Below are 7,703 nucleotides of genomic sequence, written 5' to 3'. Positions count from 1 at the left end.
ATACGTAACAAAATTTCAGTAGTTTTGATACCTCTTGCTGACTTGTGCAACAAAATTATTTGACAGTGTTGACCAAAACTGACCATGTGAGCACTTTTATTCATAAATCTATATACCAGCATACTAAATCAGCAATTTTTTTCAATTTTTGTTTGCATAAATTTAGGGTGCCTTCATGTCCTCCTTTTATTCAAAATTTTGATACGTAACAAAATTTCAGTAGTTTTGATACCTCTTGCTGACTTGTGCAACAAAATTATTTGACCGTGTTGACCAAAACTGACCATGTGTGCACTTTTTTTTTATAAATCTATACACCGGCATAGTAAATCAGCCATATTTTTTCAAATTTTTGTTCGCATAAATTTAGGGTACCAGCATGTCCTCCTTTTATTCAAAATTTTGATACGTAACAACATTTCAGTAGTTTTGATACCTCATACTGACTTGTACAACACAATTATTTGACTGCATCAACTAAAACTGACCATATGTGCACTTTAATTTGTAAATCTATATACCAGCATAGTAAATCAGCCATATTTGTTATGTCAGGATTCAATGTATATTACAATGGACAGCAATATTGCTATACAATAACAACAATTTTTTGTTTGCATAAATTTAGGGTGCCAGCATATGTCCTCTTTTTATTCAAAATATTGATACGTAACAAAATTTCAGTAGTTTTGATACCTCTTGCTGACTTGTGCAACAAAATTATTTGACCGTGTTGACCAAAACTGACCGTGTGTGCACTTTTTTTTATAAATCTATATACCTGCATAGTAAATCAGCCATATTTTTTCAAATTTTTGTTCGCATAAATTTAGGGTGCCAGCATGTCCTCCTTTTATTCAAAATTTTGATACGTAACAAAATTTCAGTAGTTTTGATACCTTATATTGACTTGTACAACAAAATTATTTGACTGCATCAACTAAAACTGACCATATGTGCACTTTAATTTGTAAATTTATATACCAGCATAGTAAATCAGCCATATTTGTTATGTCAAGAATATCCTAATTATGATAAATTTAGGGTGCCAGCATATGTCCTCCTTTTATTGAAAATATTGATACGTAACAAAATTATAGTAGTTTTGATACCTCTTGATGACTTGTGCAACAAAATTATTTGACCGCATTGACCAAAACTGACCATGTGAACACTTTTATTCATAAATCTATATACCAGCATACTAAATCAGCATTTTTTTTCAAATTTTTGTTTGCATGAATTTAGGGTGCCTTCATGTCCTCCTTTTATTCAAAATTTTGATACGTAACAAAATTTCAGTAGTTTTGATACCTCATGCTGACTTGTACAACAAAATTATTTGACTGCATCAACTAAAACTGACAATTTGTGCATGTTGTGCACTTTAATTTCTAAATCTATATATACCAGCATAGTTATTCAGCCATATTTGTTATGTCCGGATTCAATGTATAATACAATGGACAGCAATATTGTAATACAATAACAACAAATATTTGTTCGCATAAATTAAGGGTGACAGCATGTTGACCAAAACTGACCGTCTGTGCACTTGTTTTTTATAAATCTATATACCCGCATAGTAAATCAGCCATATTTTTTCAAATTTTTGTTCGCATAAAATTTTTTGACTGCATCAACTAAAACTGACCATATGTTCACTTTAATTTGTAAATCTATATACCAGCATAGTAAATCAGCCATATTTGTTATGTCAGGATTCAATGTACATTGTATATTACAATGGACAACAATATTGCTATACAATAACAACAATTTTTTGTTTGCATAAATTTAGGGTGCCAGCATATGTCCTTCTTTTATTGAAAATATTGATACGTAACAAAATTTCAGTAGTTTTGATACCTCTTGCTGACTTGTGCAACAAAATTATTTGACAGTGTTGACCAAAACTGACCATGTGAGCACTTTTATTCATAAATCTATATACCAGCATACTAAATCAGCAATTTTTTTCAATTTTTGTTTGCATAAATTTAGGGTGCCTTCATGTCCTCCTTTTATTCAAAATTTTGATACGTAACAAAATTTCAGTAGTTTTGATACCTCTTGCTGACTTGTGCAACAAAATTATTTGACCGTGTTGACCAAAACTGACCATGTGTGCACTTTTTTTTTATAAATCTATACACCGGCATAGTAAATCAGCCATATTTTTTCAAATTTTTGTTCGCATAAATTTAGGGTACCAGCATGTCCTCCTTTTATTCAAAATTTTGATACGTAACAACATTTCAGTAGTTTTGATACCTCATACTGACTTGTACAACACAATTATTTGACTGCATCAACTAAAACTGACCATATGTGCACTTTAATTTGTAAATCTATATACCAGCATAGTAAATCAGCCATATTTGTTATGTCAGGATTCAATGTATATTACAATGGACAGCAATATTGCTATACAATAACAACAATTTTTTGTTTGCATAAATTTAGGGTGCCAGCATATGTCCTCTTTTTATTCAAAATATTGATACGTAACAAAATTTCAGTAGTTTTGATACCTCTTGCTGACTTGTGCAACAAAATTATTTGACCGTGTTGACCAAAACTGACCGTGTGTGCACTTTTTTTTATAAATCTATATACCTGCATAGTAAATCAGCCATATTTTTTCAAATTTTTGTTCGCATAAATTTAGGGTGCCAGCATGTCCTCCTTTTATTCAAAATTTTGATACGTAACAAAATTTCAGTAGTTTTGATACCTTATATTGACTTGTACAACAAAATTATTTGACTGCATCAACTAAAACTGACCATATGTGCACTTTAATTTGTAAATTTATATACCAGCATAGTAAATCAGCCATATTTGTTATGTCAAGAATATCCTAATTATGATAAATTTAGGGTGCCAGCATATGTCCTCCTTTTATTGAAAATATTGATACGTAACAAAATTATAGTAGTTTTGATACCTCTTGATGACTTGTGCAACAAAATTATTTGACCGCATTGACCAAAACTGACCATGTGAACACTTTTATTCATAAATCTATATACCAGCATACTAAATCAGCATTTTTTTTCAAATTTTTGTTTGCATGAATTTAGGGTGCCTTCATGTCCTCCTTTTATTCAAAATTTTGATACGTAACAAAATTTCAGTAGTTTTGATACCTCATGCTGACTTGTACAACAAAATTATTTGACTGCATCAACTAAAACTGACAATTTGTGCATGTTGTGCACTTTAATTTCTAAATCTATATATACCAGCATAGTTATTCAGCCATATTTGTTATGTCCGGATTCAATGTATAATACAATGGACAGCAATATTGTAATACAATAACAACAAATATTTGTTCGCATAAATTAAGGGTGACAGCATGTCATCCTTTTATTCAAAATATTAATACGTAACAAAATTACAGTAGTTTTGATACCTCATGCTGACTTGTCCGGCAAAATTATTTGACTGCATCTTGTTAAACTGACCATATGTGCACTTTAATTTGTAAATCTATATACCCGCATAGTAAATCAGCCATATTTTTTATGTCAGGATTTAATGTATAATACAATGGACAGCAATATTGCAATACAATAACAACAAATTTGTGTTCGCATAAATTAAGGGTGCCAGCATGTCCTCCTTTTATTCAAAATATTGATAAGTAACAAAATGTCAGTAGATATGATACCTCATGCTGACTTTAACAACAAAATGATTTGACTGCATTGACCAAAAACTGACCTGCATATGTGCACTTTAATTTAAAAATCTATATACCATATATACCCGCATAGTAAATACGCCATATTTTTTATGCCAGGATTCAATGTATAATACAATGGACAGTAATATTGCAATATAATAACAACACATTTTTGTTCGCATTAATTTTGGATGTCAGCATGTCCTCCTTTTATTCAAAATATTGATACGTAACAAAATTTCAGTAGATATGATACCTCATGCTGACTTATACAACAAAATTATTTGACTGCATCGACCAAAAACTGACCTGCATATGTGCACTTTAATTTAAAAATCTATATATATCCGCATAGTAAATCAGCCATATTTTTGATATCTGGATTCAATGTATAAAATAAATGACCGCTGTTGGGATGGCGCCTAATTATGTCTGCTCCTGGCACTCCTGTGAACATGTTAGTAGGGAGGCAAATGTAAGCAATAAGGAAAACAATTAATGCATTTTTTTCCCGCATACATTGAGAATGTCAGCGTGTCATCTCTGTATTCATAATATTGAACAGTCACTAGGGTGTGTAAAACGAAACTATTAGGCCGCATCATCCAAGTACATGTACCAACACTGACATGTCTGAATTCATTTGTGACTTTTAATAAAAAATGTATTTGAGGTTCTCTTCTGAATAGTATACTGTTAATCTATTATGGCGGTTGATTGATTTTGTTTGTAGTTAAACGTCAAGTGACAACTGTTTCATTCATGTGCACAAATCTCTCGACAAATCTGACGAATTTGACGAGATTGTTGGTAGTTTTACCACATCGTACATATCCGGACACTGTACAACTGTACAATTTTCGTTAGAATATTCTGCGGAAAAAGAATAGTAAATCCAATCCAAATAAGTAGAATAACAATGAAATATATATCCATGCATGTATAAATGCGTAAAGTAAAAATTATGAAGGGACAGGTAAAATACGGGGAACGAAGTAACGTCGACAAAGATGTTGATATCCCATGATATACGAATAATGTTCCGATGCGTTGGATAACCCTAATTTCTATCCGCCTTCTAATTAAAAAAAAATATGATAGCTCTATGTAATTGACTAATGTTTATAAAAATATATAAAAATAAAAAAAGAAAGAATTGTGTTGTTATTAATAATGTCTGGTAGAGTATAGCGAGTAAAGAAATTTGCTATCAGAGGCCTTCTTGGGAAGAACAGTGCGAATGTTGTTTATGCATATTTTAATAAAGCTCAAGTCTGATATGAAAAGTCGCAAAAACGATAACATTTCATAAGCAGACATGTCCCCAGGTCTGGTCAATAGCAGACTTGTCCACAGGTCTGGTCAGAAGCAGACCTGTCCACAGGTCTGGTCAGAAGCAGACCTGTCCACAGGTCTGGTAGGAGCTGACCTGTCCACAGGTCTGGTCTGGGGCAGACCTGTCCTCAGGACTGGTCAAAAGCAGACTTGTCCACAGGTCTGGTCTGGAACAGACCCGTCGATAGGTCTGCAGCAGTCATAAAAAAGCGGACCGTAGGTCTGGTCCACCGTAGACGAAGTTAACTTGCTGGTCTGCTTAAAAATTCTCAAGTTAACTTAAAAAGCAGTCAACAAGTTAACTCTAAGTTAACTTTTGTCAAGGTTAGGACCGCACCCATCTGCACATGTTGTCTATTAACACTACGTGATGTAACTTAATGTGTTTCAGTGGTATCTCTTTGATTTCACTTCGCTTCTCTGTCAAATGTTTTATTTTGTTTATAAGTTTATAACTTGTATTTTTTTGATACCATGTTTCATTCCAGCAAAGGAATGCAGACATTTAAACTGAAATTTACAAATTGTATACGGACATGAAACTTATTTGTGAGACTCTATATTATAGAAAAGCAATATGATGCATTGTATTATATTAAGTAAAATATATATTATAATATAAAAAAAAGGATTGATTTCATCGATTGAAAATGAATAGAAAAGAAATAAAAAAGAAATAAAACTTAAATAGTTGATCACGTCGACTTCAATGTCATTTAAGGGAGTACCAACCACTCTGACTAATGTAGATTTAGCTCGTTTATTTTTCATAAAAATTTGACTGCCGAAATATTATTACTTTTATAAGTTTACAAATATGTAAAAAATTCTAGAAATTTGATCCACATAATTTGGTTGGATATATAGCACTTTGACAACAAGTAATTTTAATCGAAGAAAAGCTTGATTGCTCCTGACTGATAGTATGTGACTAAAACGCTTACCTGACCTTGAAGAGTTAAACCCGTATGTGCTATGTACCCCCTTAAGTCATGTTCAGTTGTCTGTTGCAATATTTGTTTAATGATAAACCTAAATGAAAATGTCTGTTCCAACTTTGATTATATTCGAAAGAATTGAGAATAATAATGAGGTAGTGTCAAAGATAGGGTAACCAAACAATAGAGCAGAACACAGCTCAAGGTCATCAAAGGGTTTTCAACGCAGCGAGTTACGACACTCTTTACTCCGAAATATAGATAGACACATATATGTCTCCAAAGTGTTTTGCTGTGCGTATAAAGTTCCCGAGTAATCACTTCTTTTAAACAGATATTTATCTTTATTATTTCTTACTTAGAATATTTGAACTTTGAATAACAAATTGACTTTTGACTTTAGAAATGCAGATGAACGAGTGTTATTCCTTTCCTGACAATGATATTGCAGATCTTACAGTACGCATTATTGTTCTCAAAACGTTAGTAATCTAATTGTGCCTAGTATCAGCTGTTTATCAAATAAAACAAACGCGTTCTTAGCATTCGGACATCGGAGTCTTTTAAAATGACTTTTTGTTTGCCAATCACTGTTTTTTTTCTACATTTTTCAGAGATATATGACGAAAATAGAGACATCAAAAACATGTTTAACCCCGCCGCATTTTTTGTGTCTGTCCAAAGTCAGTAGCATATTGCCTTTTTTAGTGTTGTATGATTTTTAATTTTAGTTTCATTTATGTAGTTTGAACTAGTACACATTTTTGTATAGATACCAGCTGAAGCACGCCTTCGGGTGCGGGGTTTTCTCGCTGTATTGAAAACCCATTGTTTTTCGCTCTTTGTTCGGAATGATGGATCCTTCATATATTCCCTTTTTCCATTTGTAATTTTATAATTAGTTGCAAGTTAAGTGACTTATGTGTACTTTGATTCCACAAAGTTTACATCCCAAACGTTCAGTTGTTTGAAATGAAAATAAACTATCTTTTTAATTTGTATTTAATTTCAAAATAACTAGCTTCCCAAACTTTGACGATTAATTTCTGATACTGCCGTAACGATCAATAGTCCATTTGTCAATTACCTAATTGATTCCATAATAACACACTTTTAAAACTAATTACTTCCCTTTGTCAATCGTAGACTGGTTCCGTACCGGACACAATTGGCTTTTGCCAATGCAAAGCATGATGATTTGAGGTTTTAACTTTTTTTTTATGAAAAATAATATCTGAGGAAAAACTTACTAAAATTAACATCAAATTAATGTGATTAAAAGATTTGAAAACGTTACAGATTACTCACATTACGCACAGGTAAATGTTTTCTTTCTGCTAGCTCGAGCACTACATTGTAAATAAAAATGAATGTCTCTCATAAAGGAGATAACAAAAAAAGGGATCTCTAATTTCAGGGCCAATCACGGGATTTGGAAAATAAGCTATTGAAAATGAAAATACTGGTTTAAGTGTAAATCGGACAAAATACTCAAACTAATAAAGATCTATAGAATCTCAAATCTGACATTCTAAAAAAATCGAGTGTTAAAAAAAAATCCAAAAATCTTTCGTCAGGTTTTTTTTCGCAAATATTACGACTACTGTTATTATGTAAAGTAATTTAGTTTGCATGAAAATAGCGCGTTACACTGAACATCTTTAGTGTGTACAAAACTTCAGGAATGCATAGTATAAAAAGTATAATTGCAATATCTGTCAAGATAAAAATAAATG

The sequence above is a fragment of the Mytilus edulis genome, chromosome 6 (genome assembly GCF_963676685.1).
Source record: "Mytilus edulis chromosome 6, xbMytEdul2.2, whole genome shotgun sequence".
Lineage (NCBI taxonomy): Eukaryota > Metazoa > Mollusca > Bivalvia > Mytilida > Mytilidae > Mytilus > Mytilus edulis.
Note: the sequence above shows the minus strand (reverse complement) of the source record.